The sequence below is a fragment of the Bactrocera neohumeralis genome, chromosome 4 (genome assembly GCF_024586455.1).
Source record: "Bactrocera neohumeralis isolate Rockhampton chromosome 4, APGP_CSIRO_Bneo_wtdbg2-racon-allhic-juicebox.fasta_v2, whole genome shotgun sequence".
NCBI classification, from domain to species: Eukaryota; Metazoa; Arthropoda; class Insecta; order Diptera; family Tephritidae; genus Bactrocera; species Bactrocera neohumeralis.
The window spans coordinates 85,778,367-85,797,896 of NC_065921.1; positions in this window are offsets into that span (position 1 = coordinate 85,778,367).

A 19,530-nucleotide genomic window follows, 5' to 3' on the forward strand; every position below is an offset into this window, starting at 1 on the left:
CTTTTGCAAAATGGATTGTTAAAAAAAAAATATTTTAAATTATTTCTGTCGCCAAAAGCTTTTACATTCAGAGATCTATCTGCTCATGTGTATTTTTAACATGATTATACCTGCAAATATAGTTTTTTCATATCAGAAAACATGTGAAATGGCTGATGAAGGAGTTAACTCCCACCAAAAAACCATCTGCAGAATATGTCAATGATCTTAGTTAATCTAAGAAGGCTTGGGTGCCCGTTTTTAAGCCATAACGAGTTTCTCGAGACCACTTCTCCAGAACAAAAGTGATCGTGTAATATATGGCGTACTCTAAAAGAGGATATTTAAGCAACTTTTTCAGTTCGGAAATAGTGGATCAAATTAATTATATATTGGGTAGTTCTAAGATATCCTTTATAGTCGACCGTTAACCTTTCTGGGTTTTGCGATATAGGTACTAGCTATAGGTGTTTGACATACTATGGAATGGGGAAGGACTTAGATAGGGTACTTATGCTCGATCACTGTTATCTCCAGGCTCCAGCGATAACTGCTGTAACTATACATACTTGCAACCAGGTCAGGTCCTTGCGCTGCTTGTTGGCAAGCGGCGATACCATCTAACTAATACACACGCACGCAGCAAAGCCTATTTGCAAGCCAATATGTGCCTGGGTTGGCTTTGAATTTTATTGCGCTGGTGGCTTGGCCGTTGTTACACCATCTACACTGTTTGTTATTATTACGCAGCTGTTTATTTGCCGCTTGTTATTGCACGTACATACAAAGTTATGGCTTAATGGCAACATTGCTGTATGTTACATGCTGCAAACCCAGCCAAGCAGCCAGCCAGTGAGGCAGTTGGTTCAGCAACTATGCAAGCGATATTAATCGAATTATTGATGTTGTCACTTTGCTGTGTTTATGTCAACAGCCTTGCCAAGTGGCAGCTGCAACAACGCAACAAAAACAACAACAACATCGCCCAGCGTGGCTTACAAGGCCGCCTGCCGCTGCTGGCGACTCCTTAGTCGTTTACAGTTATGCGACTTACATTTCTGCGCTTGTTTCCAGTTGTAGTTGTTGTTGCTGTTGTTAATGCATTACTTCTCTACTCTTTTCATCGTGCGCTTGTCGCCCCAAATTCAACATAATGCCATTTTGTTTTCATTGTTATTGCAGTCGGTCTTCCGCATGTATTTGGCACTGTGTTGGTCTATTGATTACATGCGTTAAATAAATACTTGTGAGCATCTCTATGTAAGCAGGCCTAGATATGAGTGTATGTGTGGGTGTACATTCGTTGCAATCTGTTAAGCAAAGAGGTCAGTCGTAAATTTATGGGTTCCGAGCAATGTGTGTAGGAGCAAAAATTTGTTGCAGATAAATTCTTGGCTTAATGACAAAATCGATGAGCAATTTTAAACACTTTGCGTTAAGGACATGCAGCAAACTCATACTCGTAGGCGTGTGAAATTTTCCAGTTAGATTTCTTTTTCAAAAACCCTCAACTTTTTAGGTAAAAATCATGAAAATTTGTTAGATTTTATTAAACTTTTTATGCTATGTTAAGTTAAGTTATGTTAAGTTAGCTTACGTTACGTTGTGTTAAGTTACGTTACGTCTAGCTAAATGAAACGAGATAAAACTGAGTCATATTTCATTTAAATTTCATTTAAGTTAAGTTATGTTATGGCAAGCCAAGTTGTGTTAAGTTGCGGTAAGTTTTGAAAAGAAAAATGAATATTATTGATTATATTCGAAATAAGAAATGCCTTAGAGTATTAGTTTTCCCTACAAACAGATTGGATATTTTCAAAAATAGGTTTTTTTACTAAGAAAAAAATATGTCTACCTAGGTTAAACCTATATGAATATAAAGAGTTTTCCAATAAGAGTGATGGCCTGCTCAAGTTCCTTTGCAGGAACGAATTCAACGCACACAATTTCTGATATTGACAATTTCAATATTGACTTCTAACGTTTGAAGAGAGTATGGTTTATTACTAACGACCAATGACTTCAAAGAACCCCACAAGTAGTAGTCTAGTGGTGTTAAATCACCACTTTTTGGATGCCATTCAATGTCACCATTTCTTGAAATAATCGAATCCTCAAACTTTTCTCGCAATAATTTGGTTGTCCCATGTGCTGTGTGGAACATAGCCCCATCATTTAATGATTATTCATGAATAATATATGGATTTCCTTGACGTCATAATCGACAGACTGAAACGGTAATTAGAAATTATATCATTTCTATGAGAAAATCCGACATATAGTCTTCTGCAGATACCTAATTTTATGACAGAGGCCATATTCAAGTTTTACATTCGTAAATAGTGGTAGGTTAATAAATTTGAATTCGAAATTTAAGGTAAGTTTATGTTAACCATTCATGTTTCTACGTTGTATGGTCTACTAAGGAAATTTTAAGAGAGTATATGGAACGGAAGACGGTCGAAAAACTAACTGAAATGATATTTTTATGAGAAGAATAAGTAAGTTATCAAACCACAATGAGTCAAACGGTCCTGATACGCACTATAACTGTAATAAATATATATTATAGACTTAATGCCTTTCATAATTTTTAATGATCAATTTATCAGAACTTTCGCAGAACTTAGATAGCAACGCAAACCCAGAGTCAGCTTCAGATTAATACAGTTAAATCCATTTTTCTCATGCAAAGCCCATCATTTCAAGTGCTCGTGACTATCAATTCCTCGCACCTTCTTAACTGCCACCGAATACGCACACCTTTACCGAAACCTGGCGCTCAATTAATGCGCACAATTATCAAATTATTCGATTAAGCTATCAATGCAAAGGTAAATCGAAACGCATTCGACTAAAAATTCCACATTAAGTAATCTGCATAATTTGTTAAGCAGCACACAGCTAAATAGAAACATACACAATGAGGCACAAGAAGACAAAGCGCAAAAATGAGGATTAAAATATGCCAACCATGTGGAAAGCGTGAAAAAGCAACGTGCCGAGAATACCGCGGCAACGAATGGCGCAAGCGTGGACCGGTTAAACGGCAAACAAAACAAGGCAATCAAATGCATATCCAAGAATTCAATTCAAATCCAATTCAAAACAGGCAAGCAGTGCAGACAATCAGACAGCCCAAGAGGTAGGCAGCCAAGCAGCAATGCAGACGAGTGGACATTCGCACAGAGCTGGCGTTGAATGCCGCGGAATGCAGCGCCAAACCAAAAAGAACGTAAACGTTGGAACGCTTGGCGCAGGCACAGCAAGGCGAAGGAAAGCAATCGAAATTGGACGGAAGTGCAGCCAGGCTGGCAGTAGAAGGCCAACGAGTCAATGCGCCATGGAGAGTCAGCAAGTCAGCGAATCATTGAGGCGGCTATCACAACGGGCGATGGTAATTGCAGGTTGCGCGCTCAAACATTTTACACCGCGCGGCAATCGCCCGGCTGCAGTGCAGCTTATAACGAAGACTACTGCAGCTTTGGCTGCTGCAATCAGCAAAGGCAGGCAGTCGACCAAGCGCACAGTATACACAAACCCACAGCCAGTTAGCCAAAGAACTTGTGGCGCACACTACCAAACGTCCGGCTCTTCTGGCTGCGTCTGCGCATTTGCGCTTGCCGCTGCAGTGCTTTGGTGCTACATAAGTGAATGACTACTTTGGATAATGATTACCCTCGATAGTAATTCGTTATTTCTGCCGGGGTAATGAATGTTCGGCGAACGATGACGACAAATGCGGCTCTGCCGGTTGCAGCACATTTGCGAGGACCAAGCCGTCCTATTTAGGCGTCGCGCGTTGCCACTTTAAGGTGCGCAAGTGAGCGAGTGAGTGTGCAATAATGTTGCAGTTGGTGTCGCTTAGACACAAGTGTCTGAATTACGGTATGTGCGAGCGAACGAGCCGAATGATTGCTCTCGAATGCGTTTCGAGCGAAATTGGTAGCGTTTAGAATTGCCAATTTCTCTTTGTACTTTTTTTAGTTAGGAGTTAGAAATATGTTTCTGAAAGGTATACCATGGACTATACTAGAATCTTACACGAAGTATTACCTCACGATTTGTTCTAAACTATCTTCTTTCTTCTTAATGGGTTAGAAACCGCTTAAGCGATTATAGCCGAGTTAACAACAGCGCGCCAGTCGTTTCTTCTTTTCGCTACGTGGCGCCAATTGGATATTCCAAGCGAAGCCAGGTCCTTCTCCACTTGGTCCTTCCAACGGAGTGGAGGTCTTCCTCTTCCTCTGCTTCCCCCGGCGGGTACAGCGTCGAATACTTTCAGTGCTGGAGTGTTTTCGTCCATCCGGACAACATGACCTAGCCAGCGTAGCCGCTGTCTTTTAATTCGCTGAACTATGTCGATGTCGTCGTATATCTCGTACAGCTCATCGTTCCATCGAATGCGGTATTCGCCGTGGCTAACGCTCAAAGGACCATAAATCTTTCGCAGAATCAAAAGGGGGGTCTCTCATCCGAGGCTGGTTGTAGCTCTTCACTGGGGGTGTTTTTTTACGTGGCGGGTCCCAAACCCAGCGCACAACCTTTGTAGGGAATGTTTCGCCTTCTCACTTTAGCTCGCCTTCGAACGGATGTTCTTAGGCTACCCAGAGGATACTTGGTCAAAGACCGGAAGTGGAGCTGCTTGAGCCATGTGTAAAAGAATCGTTTCTGGCCATTCCCAAGTGAATGGCGATCAGAGAACTTTCCTCACTTGCGTGAACTTCTACACATGACTCCATCCCCCTGTTCTAAACTATACGATACAGTTTTATTCAGAGTATTACCTCACGATCTGTTCTGGAAAACTTAAGGACTTTGATTTATTATAAGATGGACTGAAGCAAAATACGTCTTAAGCCTTATTGATCACAAAATTTGTGTCGTAAATGGATTTAAAACGCATACGAAACCCTAGTAGAAGCTTTAAATGTTCGCATCCACTTAGAATGATGATATCAACCCGATAAACATATTTATTTTTTTCGCGATTTATGAAGATCCTATAAAAATTGGGTTCCCAGCCGGTATGTATATTATTTAAAAAGCGGTCTTCAAGGGTCATTCTAACTAAGAGACGAAGCTATGATATTATTAGTAGAATATGTGTCGCTGGTACAATTTGTGATAGAAAATAAATCTCTAATGTAGCGTTGCTTTTCACGCCTCACCCATAAAGTATATATCGAAAGCTCTCATCGCACTTTTATTCCCATTCAACAGTTATTATTTTCCGACATTTTTAAGTCGCAGACACTTTTCATACATCGGAGGGGGTTGGTCTTACCGTTTTCACGCGCGCCGTCGAAGATTTGTGTCGAACTGCAGTCACGACCTATTGACTGTTGCGCTGCTGCATACAAGTCTTATTGCAATTTGCCGCCACTTTAAATGCAATTCTAATCCCTTTTTAATGCACATCTTAAAGGCCTTTTAATGTGATTTAATGGGCGGCTGCAGCAGCGGCAAGCAGCCGTGGTTACTTTGGCTTTTTGGCAGACAGAATTGATTGCTTTAACGAGGATGGGAAGCGCGAGCATATGGTTGAGCGCGCTGTGGGAAGTGAGTTGCACTTGCAACATTTGAATTTAAGCACAATTTATTTAAATTTAACAGTTAGCTGAATTATGCGGCTGACAGCGCGCGAAATTTGCCACACTGCATTGTCTTCGCCACATTAGCGTTGTGTAGCTATGGCGTTGAATTCGTGAGCGTTGCAGATTTGTGCAAGCACTTGTCGGCAAGAAATGCCAACTAAATGGCTGCTCGTTAGTAATGCAAGAAATCAATTTAATAAGGAAAATATATGCGCCAAAAATAAAATAAACTTAAATTAAATATTTAGAGATATGCATGGAATTTTGCAGGTGTATACGTTTTATTCAATGCACGAGCAATTAAATTTTGTATAAAATGTGAAGATTTTGGTATTTAAATTTTTGGTTTTTTTTTTAATTTCATTTTGGTTGAAGATAAAAATTTTTTCTAAAAAAAGTAACGATCATTAGCATTTTTAGTTCCCGGCAGACTTTTTCAAACAAAAACTTTCGCATATCTGGACTCCAATCACAATTCCTACTTTGAATCTCATTCGAGTTATGAGCATCCTCTCGCCGTAGAAGCACATCCAATACATAGCCTTCAAGATATGTCGAATCATCGTGATCAGTATAACAGATGCTATCGTTTTCTTTTGCTTAACTCTTTAGACGAGCAGACAAGGGAGCTTGCATCATATGCAAGTGACCTTAGTATGAGAGCTTCGAAAACAGACAGTAAAATGTCTGATCCCAGTTTTTTCGGTTAAGTTTCCTAACTATACCCTAAAACGGGCATGTTAAGTTTGTCACAATATTTTAACAGCCAAAAGGAAACGTCAGAGACCGTATACATATATAAAGGACCGTATATATGTTTAGGTATATGATGATCTGTGTCGATTTAGTCACGTTCGTCTGACTGTCCGTCAGCATGTATATATGCGAACTAGTTTTTGAGATGTCAATCTGAAACTTCACAGCCGTCTTTTTCTCAATAAGAGCTGCCCATTTGTCGGAACCGATATCAGACTACAACGTATTGCTTCCATACAAATTGAACGATCCCAATCAAGTGCTTGTAAGGAAAACTTTTTTATTTGACGAGATATTTCCACAAAATTTGGGTTGCGTTATTGTTAAAGGCAACGGTACAATCTCGGAAGAATTTTTTTGGATGGGATCAATATAGCATATAGCTGCCATACAAACTGATCATTAGGACTCAACTGTTTGTATGGAAAGCTGTCTTGTATGAAAAGATACCTTCGCGAAATTCGCCACAGATTATTATCCAAGAATACTATGAAATCTGTAAATAAATTGTTCAGATCGTGTTACTTTAGTATATAGCTGTCATACAAGCTGATCGATCAAAAACAAGTTATTCGTATTTGTGAAGGATATTATAGCTTTGGTGCAACGAAATTGACGTTTTTTATTGTTTTTCTTTGTAGAATGTCAGAAACAGATATCAAAGTACTTAATCTACCATATTCCATTCACCGATTGTTAACCAGACAGCATTTCTCATCATTATTCAGGGAATATTTTCTATTAAACAGCAACAATGGTTTCAAGGAATATATTGATAATTTATTAACTTTATTAACCCTAACGGTAATTTAATCGAAATATTAAAAAGATTCACTAAAAAAGTATGAAAAAAAAGGTCTCTAAAGAGCTTACCGACAGTTCCTTTCTTAATTAAAGTAACCTATTCTAACTCTTTAAATATAAACATTAATTTGTCATTAATTTTTTTCCAAGCTATTTACTTAGCCATAGAATATGCCATAACTAAACGACCAACACTTTATTACAAAAAAATACCGACGGCTCATTTCCTTCAAACCTCAACTAATCCGACAAATTTGCATTGCTATCAAGAACAATTTATAATGTCTTAATTATTTGTTCATAAAAAAATATATTTATAAACCAGAAAAAAGTCGTGGACATATAATCTCCACAACCTGGTTGCCTGCCACATGCGCCGTCTACACACCCACACCAACTTCACAGATGTTTTGTTTCCGATAAACATTTTCAAAGGTTGTAAATTTATGCTGCGCATTTGTTGCGCTTCGCTGCACTAAGTCGAGCAAATTCATAAGCAACAACAACAACGAGCTAGCATAATGTTAAGCATATTAATTAAAATGAAATAAAAATTGAAGCGAAACGGAAGCGCACAACTCTTGGCTGCTTGTTGGCGCGGCTGTCAGCAACTTCATCAACATTTCATTTGTTGAAATGCTTTTGTTTAATTTTTTTATACACAAACACACACACACACACGGCGCTCGGCGCATATGAATAACAATTTTTTCCGCATTTATAATTAATTTTGTAAATTTTGTTGTGCCACAATTTTCCGCTTTTCAAAATGCACTTGCATTATTCGAAAACTTTCGTTGAGTTGCTCGCTTGAAATTTTCATAAATTGGAAATTTACATATTCTGCCACATTCTGCGGCAGACACACGGCGGAGTAGCGCGCGATATGTTGTGATAGCATCAAGCTGGCTATGGTTCCGCATTGTTCTCGTGAAAAGCATAATTTCTTGTTTTCGGTTTACATAATTCTTCTTGCTTTACTATTTATTCGTAATTTCCAGATATTTTATTTTCTTCTTCCTGCTACTTAGCGCGACGTTGAAAGGTACTTAATTTTGTATAATTTATTGTTTTTGGTTTTGTGAATAATTATATACATATAACTGAGCATAACAGCAAAACATTTTGTGCTGCTGAAGGTGCTGAAAGTGCACTAAAACTATGAGTATACCTTGTAAAGATCTTATCGGGCAGCTTGATGTTTCTACTTACTATTAGTTTTACAAATGCATGCTTTTGAAGCCGCCGGGTTCTACTTTTTATGGCATAAATATACATACAAATATATTTGACAAGAAACCACGAAGACCATTTACTACTATTTAGGCTCTAGTGAGATTTTAAATAAAATAAAGGTTAGGTTATCAGATGGTGACCAATTAGTATTCCTATCATGTTCTTAAAGTCTCTTATAACGAGTGCCTATAGGAACTTTGTGTACTTCCGATCTACCGTTTTGCACATGACTTTTGCAGTCTAGCACCTTGATAGCTCGTCATGCTTATGTCGAGATCGTCGTATAGACAATGCATGGGTTTTCCAATGTTTATTACGTTTTCGGATGTTAGCCGTACGCCATTCATGGCAATCTCGTTCCTTATTTCTTTGCCCTCGATGGATTTGTGGCCTGACACCCAGTATAAGTGAAGTTGCTTGGCTCTGGCAACACTTTCCACTTAAAAGGTTGTCTTATGCCTAACTCTGGACAGTATATTAACACACCAACTCCATCGTCCATTTTCGAGCCATTCGTCGATCCATCTTTTTTATGTTTACTTTGAAACTTCTTTCCCAGTTGAAAAGTGGGATCTAGTGGTCGGTATTTTCCCAGCCGTTATTACCCATCGCGCTATGCCCGACAGTTCTATGTATATATGTAAATTTCCCCGCAGCCAGTAGTCGTCCTGCCGATTTTGCTGCGGAGTTTTCAGCGAAGAGGTATATAGAAAGCAGGTTTATTACCAGTTCAAGAGCCGCCGTTGAAGTTGTTCTTAAAGCTCCTGTTATGCACAGCGAAGCGAGTCTCTGAATCTTTTCCATTGGCTTCCGGTAGGTGGATTTCCGTACGCCTGTCCATCATAGTATAGCTGTAGGCACCGTAGAATAAAATAACAATCATATCAATGTTATAGTGCGGCCAGCAGGCCTTATCCGTTTTTTACAAGCATACATTTAAGAGGTCAAAATTTTGTGTAAACTGTTTCACTTGTCCATAATTGTAACGTTATATTGCCTTTCAAGAATTATATTTTCGGTATACATATTTTTTGTATGCACAAAAGGTTTGAGCAATGATTTTAGAGAACTTGTTTCGTTCGTAAAACAGTTTTCTATAAAAATTAATTCTTAAACAGTGTAGCCGTTGAGGCCCAAAGTATTTTTCAGGTCATTGAAAGTAATTTAGAAAATTATGGGTAAGCTCAGCGATATGAAAAAAAGCTTTTAACTCGAAGATAACTTCCAAGTGAAAAGAAAAAAGAAGCTCGCAACATCGCAATACAAAAGTACTATATTATCGACAGATATATAATCTAAACTTAATCCATAGTTGTAGATATTCCTTTGATAAAGTCATCGGTCGATCGATTCTTACGTTGAATAAGTTTCCAAACGACAATTTTCTCAACCAAGAGCAGTTCCAGTTTCTCCAAGAAAAATCGCGAAAAACCGAATTGACCAAAACTTTACCAGTTTCATATGCCTCGCCATATCTGCACTAATTTAAGAATACTTACTAAAACCCACACATACGCAATTGTTGATATGCGGCTTCGGACTGCCACAGCACCCGCTGAGCAATTAATTCGATGCGTTTGCAAGTTGCAACATGAGTTAGACAAGGCAAACGCAAAGCCGGCATGCGAGCAATCGATGCAAATTAGCCAGTGTGTAAAGGATCCTATGGGTAACAACAAAAATAACTAAGAGATTGCAGGCAACAAGCGCAAATGATATGAATACATTACATACTTGTATTTGTTGTTGTTATTGTAGCTGCCGCAGCTAATTTATTTGCACCAAAGAGTGAAAGAACTGCGACTGCTTGCTTACAACTGGGCGCGTCTGCAATACAAATGCACTAACACAGCCAGCCATGTAGCCTGCGCGACCGATCAGCCAAGCGTACAGTTAGCTTATAGGAGCTGACAGGCGTATGCGGCGCTTGCGAGCACGCTGCAACAAACAACAATGCATACAAATGCCGTAATAACAACAAGAAAGCACTTAAAGGTATACGCAGGCGCAAGGGTTTGCTACAGGTTGGTTAAGCCTCCAGTTTGCTGGATTTTATGACTGAGTCTCTGCTTTGCCGCCAACTTGCCACACACAGTGGTCGCATCTATCTGCGTGGCTCTTCCTGTTGCAGCAGATAGTGTGTGCAAGTCTGCTTTATGTGCGCTCTTCGCGCTGATTCTTCAATGCAGCGCCGTAACAAGCGTGTGAAGCCACGATCGGTGGTGTCGGCCTTGTTAAGTGATTAATCAGTGCCACAAATAATTTGTTTATGCATTTTTGCATTCGCCCAGCGGAAATCAACGAATTTATTTGATTAATTCAAGGTAATCCAGTGCAAATTCGATTCAACGCTTGTGGAGCAACATTCGTTGGTCATTGAACGCTGCTGGTGGTGGCTCTGCTGTGAACTGGTTTGTTAAATGCACCACTGAGAGGGTATAGTAGAGGAAAGTGAGGCGACTATGAACATGAACTCTTAATTACATTCGCACTTTTGCACCATTTGCAAACGGATGGTGCAGCTGGCGCGATTTTCGTGAACCTCATGTGGAAATAAATTTAATTTAAATGGTGAGACTGGCCAAAATGTAAAATATTGTTGCAATTAGATCAGTTGGCTTGAAGTTAAAAAGCAATGTTGATTGAAATATTGCGTCCTATAGAAGTAAATATGCTGAGTGTTAGGTGAGATTGGAAAGGAATCATACACTATGAGCCGTGCCAGCCTTGTTTGATTGATTTGAACTATTGATTTTACATATTACTGTCAACAACTGATGAGATCGAAGCAAGAAATCGAAAAAACAGCCAGAATTGATCAACAGAAAAGGTTTTGCCTTCCATCTGAACAACGCCAAAAACAGCCAAAAGTGGTGTACCAAAATGGTACATATTTAAAGTTCATTATAAATATAAAAAAAATAAGTTGAAGTTAGAAATACGAAAAGACATTTTCTACTGCCCAATAATACATTTTTAGCTGTACAGAAATACAGTCTTCACTAAGTCCTAGAAATGCGCTAACCAAAGAATGCAAAATTTTGTATTTTTGAGATTGCAAGGAGCCATATAATATTTTTGCCTTATTGAACCAACTGATCGTTCAAAGATACCTTCCGGGAAAACTTGTGAGGAATGTTAGACAACGCAGTTATACATTGACCGTTCAGTTATACATTGATATACATTAAGCTTCTAGAACCAGTTGTAGGTCCGGTTAAGAAATTTCTTTCTGCAGCATAGTTTTAGGAGCATTATTGCTTTATTATTTTCTTAATTCAGAAGCATAGACCTGTAATTTTCAGAAGGTTAATAATTTAATACTTCTTAATTCTAAATTTAAAAACACTCCTACCATACCTGGCAGAACTAATTTTCGGCAAGATGTCTTCCCTTTCTTTGACCTTTTCTACAAATTATTTAAATTTGCGTACTTCTTTATTTAAATTTCATTACCAAAAATGAGCAGGCGACAACCTACCAGCCAGTTTAAATTAGTTTAACCACTTAATTTTGTAGAGTAAATTAAAATTGGTCACGTGTCGTAGATTAGTCGAGAAAAAAATCACAATCCAAACATATCGCGCGCATTTGGAGCGTTTGATTGATTGGACAAGTGGAGCTGAAGTGTGTAAACCCAAATAAGCCCAGCAAAGACAAGCTGACAAATGTCGCACGAAAAAAGAGCTAAAGTGGCAAAAACAAAAAAGGGAAGATCGCGATGCTGCATCCACTCTCTCCTGCAACTGCAAATGTGAAAATTGTTCAAAGTGGCAATGTAAGCTATAAAAACCGGCACAATGTAGCAAAAGCACTTTGAAAAAGTGTGGAGCAGCGAGAGTAAGAGTTGATTTGAAAAATCATAGCAAATTAAAATTGAGTACCCGCCAATGTGGGAGGGGCGGTGAAGTGTGTTGAAGCAGACACTCGAAATTTACACTTTTAAATTCAGGAGTGAACGAAAAATAGCACTTTCGCTTGAAAGCTGAAGCGCCACTGCATCATTGGGGTGGCTGGACTGCGATGTACGTGTGGCGGTGTGCAAAAAATCTCTGCTGAGTGCAAGCGACTTAGTTAGACAAAACATTGGCGTTAACAGTGGGCGGATGCGAAGTGTCGTTGAGCTGCTTTCGGTTGAGTAATACACGGGATATATAAGAGAGTTTGTGAACATATGCGTGCACACACACGTGAGTGATTGCATTAAAGTGTGGAGTTGCGTGAATTCCCGCGTCGTCGTCGATGACAAACAAATTGGCAAATATTTGCGAAGGATGCCGGCGAACGAGCAAACGATGTGCTCGAATTCAAGGTGGCTATATTGGAAAATCAAATCTCAAAGGAATAATGGTGCAAGCGCCATTCACAAGGTGGAGGCGTGCGAAATACTTGCCTTTAACTATGGAAAATGGCGCGACAATCGCGTGAAACAGGGTAGCACACATTTACATAAAGGCATATAAATGTACTTGTAAAAATATATTCACGAGCTTAAAGTTAGGCTGTCAGGCAATTTGGTAGCTTCAACACACAAGCCAAAGAGGCGCAGGCTTTTGTGGAGATTTTTTTTGTTTGTGGTGCTGGGGATGCTTGTTTTTTCCTGCACACTTAAATTTCAGAAAGGTTTGGGTGGATATTTATCTAACCGGTTGACTTGCTTTGGCATTTTTGGTTACTTGCCTAAAAGTATGCTTCCACATATATATTGTTGTGAATGTTGTTGTGAATGTTGTTGTGAACCGTACAACCGAAATATATTGAAAGCAGTTGTTGATGTCAATTGATACAAGAATGTGTTAGAAAATCGAATCAGCTGCTAGGTTAACGTATTGGAGCAGCAAGAAGAGAACGCAGTAGAAAAAAGGTATTCAGAAAAGTTAGCAGAAAATTAGCTAAGCTTCCGTCAAGGACGAACTTTTGAAAGTCGATAAGAAACGCACGTGGAAATTGTAGTGTGGCAACATGCCAAAGCGTCAGTTGACAGCAAAAATTCTGTCAGAAAATAAACAAAATATATGTATGTATTTACATACAGCAGCAACAAAAGTGACAGACGCCAAGTAGGACAAAACAGAAGGCCGACGACAGGCAAATATTGAAAGTGTTTCTTAAGAAACATATAAAAAAGCTTCTACGTATTGCACGGTTATTGTATCTATAACCTTGAAAGTTATTTGGCTTGGAGAAGCTGCATGCTGGAACGTTTAACAGGTTTGAGTAAAAGTGAGAATTGGCAGCCAATATGTGACATCGATTTTCACACGAAAAAGGTAAATTAATTTCATTACTTTGAGCGCTGCAGAAATATAATTCATGCCTTCAGCTTTTTTCGAAACAGTCAACTAAAATTTGCATGCTGAAGGCCTATGTGTAGTAAGCAAGAACTCTTAACTTCCATCTTACACTTTTGTTGGAAGGGAGTCACAACCAAATATCACTTTTATGAACATCAGAATTCCTTTTATATAATGAAGATATAAATTTTTTGCTCTAAAAGGCATTATTTTCCATATTAAGCTATTTTAAAGCATAATTTTAGGCGATTAAACAAAATTTCTTAGTTATCCTTATAAATAGCTTAGTCCCTTGCGCAGCGTATACTGCAAAATGCAAAACCATACATCTTTTCTTAACTTCAACTTGTGCTAACTTAAATTATTTTTCATACTAAACTATTTCTAAGCATACTTTTAGGCGAGCAAGCAAAATTTCTTAGTTTTCCTTATAAATATATCAGTCCTTTGCACAGCGTATACTGCAAGGCGCAAAACCGTACATCTTTCTTATTTTCAACTTATCCTAACTTAAATTGTGCTTTGTTGGTTTTGCAAAATATCCTTCAGACCATCTATTTTTGCTTGTAATAAAGTACAATAAAAGTCAAGTTGCATAATAAAAGTTATAATTAATAAAATAAAATACTTGGTCTTTTTCTAAATGGAGGCAACTCTCAATACTTTCATTTTTTGCTGCGTAAGCGCTTATTAATCAATCTGTTGGCAGCCAATAGCCTTTCTTAACTACTCAATAAGAAATAAATTAGCAGCTTTGGAAGCAGCTGTGCGGTAAAATTGTGTTGTACTAACCGAAGGTCACAAAAAATTGATTAATTAATATTTTCAGAATTTGTTTTGCTGCAGAAATTGTGATTTTTCTTCAAATATGATTAATTGAGATTTATGGTAATTTGCTTTATTTTATGATATAATATTAAAAAAAAATATTAGCTTTATAGGAAAAGTAAATTAGGTGCGCCTTATTGTATATACTACTCGAAACGTTGCCTACATTTAGGCGATGTGAAAGTAAAATCTGTTAAAAATTTAGAGAAATAGTAAGTAATTTATATTTCTTGAAATAAAAGATGAAATATTTTCTCGAAAGTTATTAAAATGTTAGATAAAGTTTCTTATATAATGAAAAAAATAAAAGATGAAATAAATGAAGATAAGAGCTCACATAATGAAAAAATAGTATAAGAGTATACTTTCTATAATGGGCTTGACCTTGGCATAAAGACTTGAGGTTTGTTATCGTCTATAGTGAGCATAATTTTATAAATTTTTAGACAAAAACATCATCAAAGACTCATTAAAAATGTATCTATTAAATATAATAAAGTAAACTGCAAACTTACGCTCTGTGGCACAACTTCATTTCAAAATTTAAGCAGCTTTCAACATCCTCATTCCTCCTAATCCACACACCCAACTACCGTGCAACGACTGTCGCCAACAGCAGTGGCAGTGCAACCTTGTTGTTTATGTTTGCCAACTACTAACCTGATTATTATCTACTTTCAGATTCACATTCCATGCAAAATCCTCCATAAGTACTACATTTTCGGCATAAAAACAAAACAGCGCACGAGTAGAAATGATAAAGACAAACTAACAACAAATTCCTCATAAGCGACTCAAGCGCTATAAGCATCACTGCTGTTGTAACAAAACAGCAACAATAAAATGAGCAAAAGGAGCTTGAAAAACAAACCAAGTTTACTTCCTGCTTAAGTTCATTTATTCATTCGTTCATTCATTGCGGCACGCGAGTGATGAGAGACGAGCGCCGAACACTGAACAGCAGCAGCAGCTTTATCTCGTTTTGCCGACTTGTAATGGAATGCTGCTGCTATGTAGACGCAAACATATATACAGTCATTTGCAAGGTATTCCTTCCGTCTACAGGGCTGGCAGTGGCACCGGTATACAGGTGTACTACACCACCTCTTACCGCCGTTTATGGTATCCTACTCTACTGTGTAGAGCCTCGTAAGCGACTGACTGCCTGTCAGTCAGCAAATCAGTCAGCCATCGTTCAGCGTCGGTAAGTAATCTCATTATAATAATGGGAACAATTGATTTTCCTTAGACTGCCGGTAAGACAAGACGGAACAAGGTAATCCGCTTGCTGCTGCCACTGCCGAGTATTTACCATATTGTGGAATATAATTTGGAGCCAACGAAATTCACTTACATTCACATAATAGTAACTATTAGCAGTGGCGCTTAGCGAAAGTTTCAAATACTCGAGTGTCTTTCGAGAGAGTCCTTCGTAGGGGTAAACAAAAATGCGATAAACAACGTCAATGCCTGGAGAATGCCGAAATTACCACTAGACTCACATTTATGTGCGCCTCAGTTGAGGAGTAGTTGGCATAGTTAAAGCTACTGATGGTGCGGGAGTGAGTGGGATAACGGCAGCTAAAACAAAATAGACGGAAAACAAAATAACGCAATTGACAAGGTACTTCTAGGACGATAACAACTCAAGTATTTGCCAGGTGTTAAGTGTACTTTCTACATGAATTATATGTTAGTCGCGCCGAGTTAGTACGTTGGAATTGAGGAATGAGCTCTAAAGGAGCTTTGGAGCTGAATTTTTTATTCCAAAAATGCTTAGACAGATTTGAAGTGCCAGGAAACTCTCCGTAGAAATTGCTGGTGCTGGTTGTGTGCTCTGAACTTCAGAACTTATTTGGTCGCAATTCCATTAATGAGTCCAGTCTACGATTCTTGTTCGAGGATCTCAAAGCCAGTTGAATCACTGATGGCACCGTTTTGTGGAGTCAACTTGGATTACATCGAAAATATTCCTGAACGAACCCCTTCCTTGATAAAAGTGCAATACGCAGATGATGTTCCAGAACATCTCTTCAAAATCCCTTCTGGAGTTTTATCCCGTACCTCTTCGATCTTAGCTTTCATCTCTTCTAAATCCTGTCTCTAGTTTTATCTCGTACCCCTTCGATGTTCGCTTTTGTATAGGGTTTCAGAGAACTGACTCATGTTCAGGCTTTTAATGAGTAGTTACAAGATAACAGCAGAAGTAAGACTATGAAGTGGTTTTGAGAGAGTAAATTTCAACCTCCATTTACCAGAGAAACATACTGTTTTATCAGTGCGCCTGTAGTTTCTCTTCATTTAAATTTTGTAAGTGACAGCAAGTCTCAACTTTAGTCAATTTCATGAAAACGCTTACCACTTCAAAATGCCATCTGCCTCGAAACACTTTGCTGTTTCATCCTTATCGCATTTTCACCACATTTCAGGCACCTTTGCAGGTATTCTCCGCTTCAAGCGCACTTTCGCCGGTTAATTTGCCTTTATTTGCCCATTTGATGCGTTGAAAAGACGATGAGAGTATTATCAAGTTGGCGGTTGAAAACTTCCCACACCCACACACACTTAAACACAAGCGTGTAAGTTGCGGAAGAATAAGGCAACAACGGCACAGCGTAATGTATGAGTACAATTCCGTTATGAAGTGGGGAAAAGTGCAGAAAGCAGTGCAAAAGTAGGCCAACAGCGCTGCGAAATCTTGGAATGTGCAAGCCACGAGGCGGCGACTGCATATGCGGGAGCGCGAGTGTGTATGTGTAAGGTTGGAGTGAGCAAAGGAATGTTTGTGCGTTGTGCGCGGAGGCGTATGAGTGCCGGCGAAATGGCGCTGGAAATCGATTTTAAATGGCAAATTTCGTCGAAATGCCAATTTCAATTGTCGGTTGAACGGCTGCTGCTGCTGCTGCCGGCGCGGTGCGATGTGGTGCGGTTGGTATGTCAGTAATGGCAAATGACGGCAGACTTAATGACAGATAAATATCATTCGCAAAATATGCACAACCGACATGAAAGTGTAAATGTGTTCATTAAGGGCAAAGCGAAATGCTGTTCGACGGAGCTGAGAGCAGTTAACGCTTCAGGTTGTGTGGAGTGAAGTTGATGGGTAACTGAGCATCGCTTTTATGTATTGGTGAAGCCTTAAATGTCTACTTAAGTGAGCTTCTAATGACTGCTACTAAAGTTTATTGATTGTAAGAAGGCTGCTTGCATAATTACATACACTTACACAGACACATATACACATACAAATTATAAGCTTTTCCTTAAGTTTAAAAGCAAAAGCTACCACCTGCTCAGCTGGCTTGCCGGCCGGTCACCGCTTGACTGGCAGTAGGTCAATGGCAAGCGAAAAGCTTGCGCCACTAACCCTTCAGTATACTACAAGCCGAAATATCCACTTCAACGCTGGCGCCACTTTGCGTCCATTAGTTTAAGTAGAAACTGCTGCAAATACAGGAAGCAGTGCGCGTGAAGTAGCACTTATCGACAGACGAATTGTATTCATTTTCACTTTGTTCGAATACCAAAACTCGGCCGACACTCATTGGGACTAGGGCAAGGATGTGCGCTAAGAAAATGCTAAACATACTTAGGCATATATACTTTAAGTTAGCGAACTAATGCTTGTAAACATACAAAGGTGTGAGTTGGAATGATAAGTTTTGGATACTACAATACTTTACGGCTTTGTTCGCCTTTTTGTATATTTCGTACTTGATTCACTTTGTGCGGAGAAAAGTGAAAACATTGTGTACTAAGGAAAGGAAGTTCAAACGTTCGAGTTACTAATCTTACACTATTTATCAATACGCCGCAAGTGTAGGTTAGTTACACCATGAGGAGGCAAACATATACAACGAATGCATAGTTTTAGGCGCTGGCACAAGCAGATGTAAATAAATTTCCTATACACTTGTGCTTTTGAGCAGCTAAACCCTTGTGTTCATGAATATACAAGTATACGCTAACATATTTAATAAACCCTTTTCTATTCGGCATCAGTACAGCCACACCACAAGTTGAATACTTGTTTCGCGTTTACAAAAATCGATACATTTAAGTCATTGAGCAAAGTATTTTACTAAAGAAATCATGGCTTCTTAATATTTAAGTATTTAAATGCTCAGTATGTGTACATGTATGTATATTATTCCATGCCGTATCCATTGAAATTTTTGAGTGGCTATCCCTTTTTATATAACACTAATATGGCAATGATTTAAGGGGTTTGATGGGTTTCCTCGGATAAAAAACAGCCTTTTATCAAAAATTTTTTTTCATATAAAAAATTAAATATTTTATTAGAAATTTTTATTGTTACAAACATACACTAACAAAGAAATTTTGAAATTTTTGGAAAAAAATATTTTACTTTCGGCCAATGCGACGCCATTTTCGGTGACCCCTCAGAAGAAAAATGCACCCGCGTTGGCAGAATAACTCCTAACAGAATCATCTATAATGAAAAAAATACGTGCTTTAGTCAAAATCTTAACTTAGGCCTTAGAGATAGTGTAATATTTCATATGAAATTTTCAGTATGTGTAGCATACATAGGAGGTGTAATTACATCTCTCAGGAAACATATAAAGTTTCTTTGTATAAAATCTTATATTCATTTACCAGATATACTATATTCAGCGTTATAACCACTATACCTGACATTTAACATAGAACTCTGACATTAATGAGGGATGAATAAATGTATTTCTTCTAGAGAAGAGCAGTAAATGGCTCTTTTAAAGGCTGCTTAAAGCATAAGCTGATATAGGAACGCTTGAAGGCTTAGATTACTAAAATAATAAGATGAATTTTAAAATTATTTAGGAAATGATTGACAGACAAAAATTTCTAATTTTAAGTAAGCTAGCTAGTAGTTCATTCACTTTCTGTAGGCGCAATACATTTATTCATCCCGCCTTAATGTCAGAGTTCTGCATACTGAGGGTTATGCTGTCGGTTTTAAAGTGAATTTTGAACTCCTAATTTTTTTCTCCAGAGTCTCCAGGAATCCAAAGTTTGAGCTGAAATTAAGA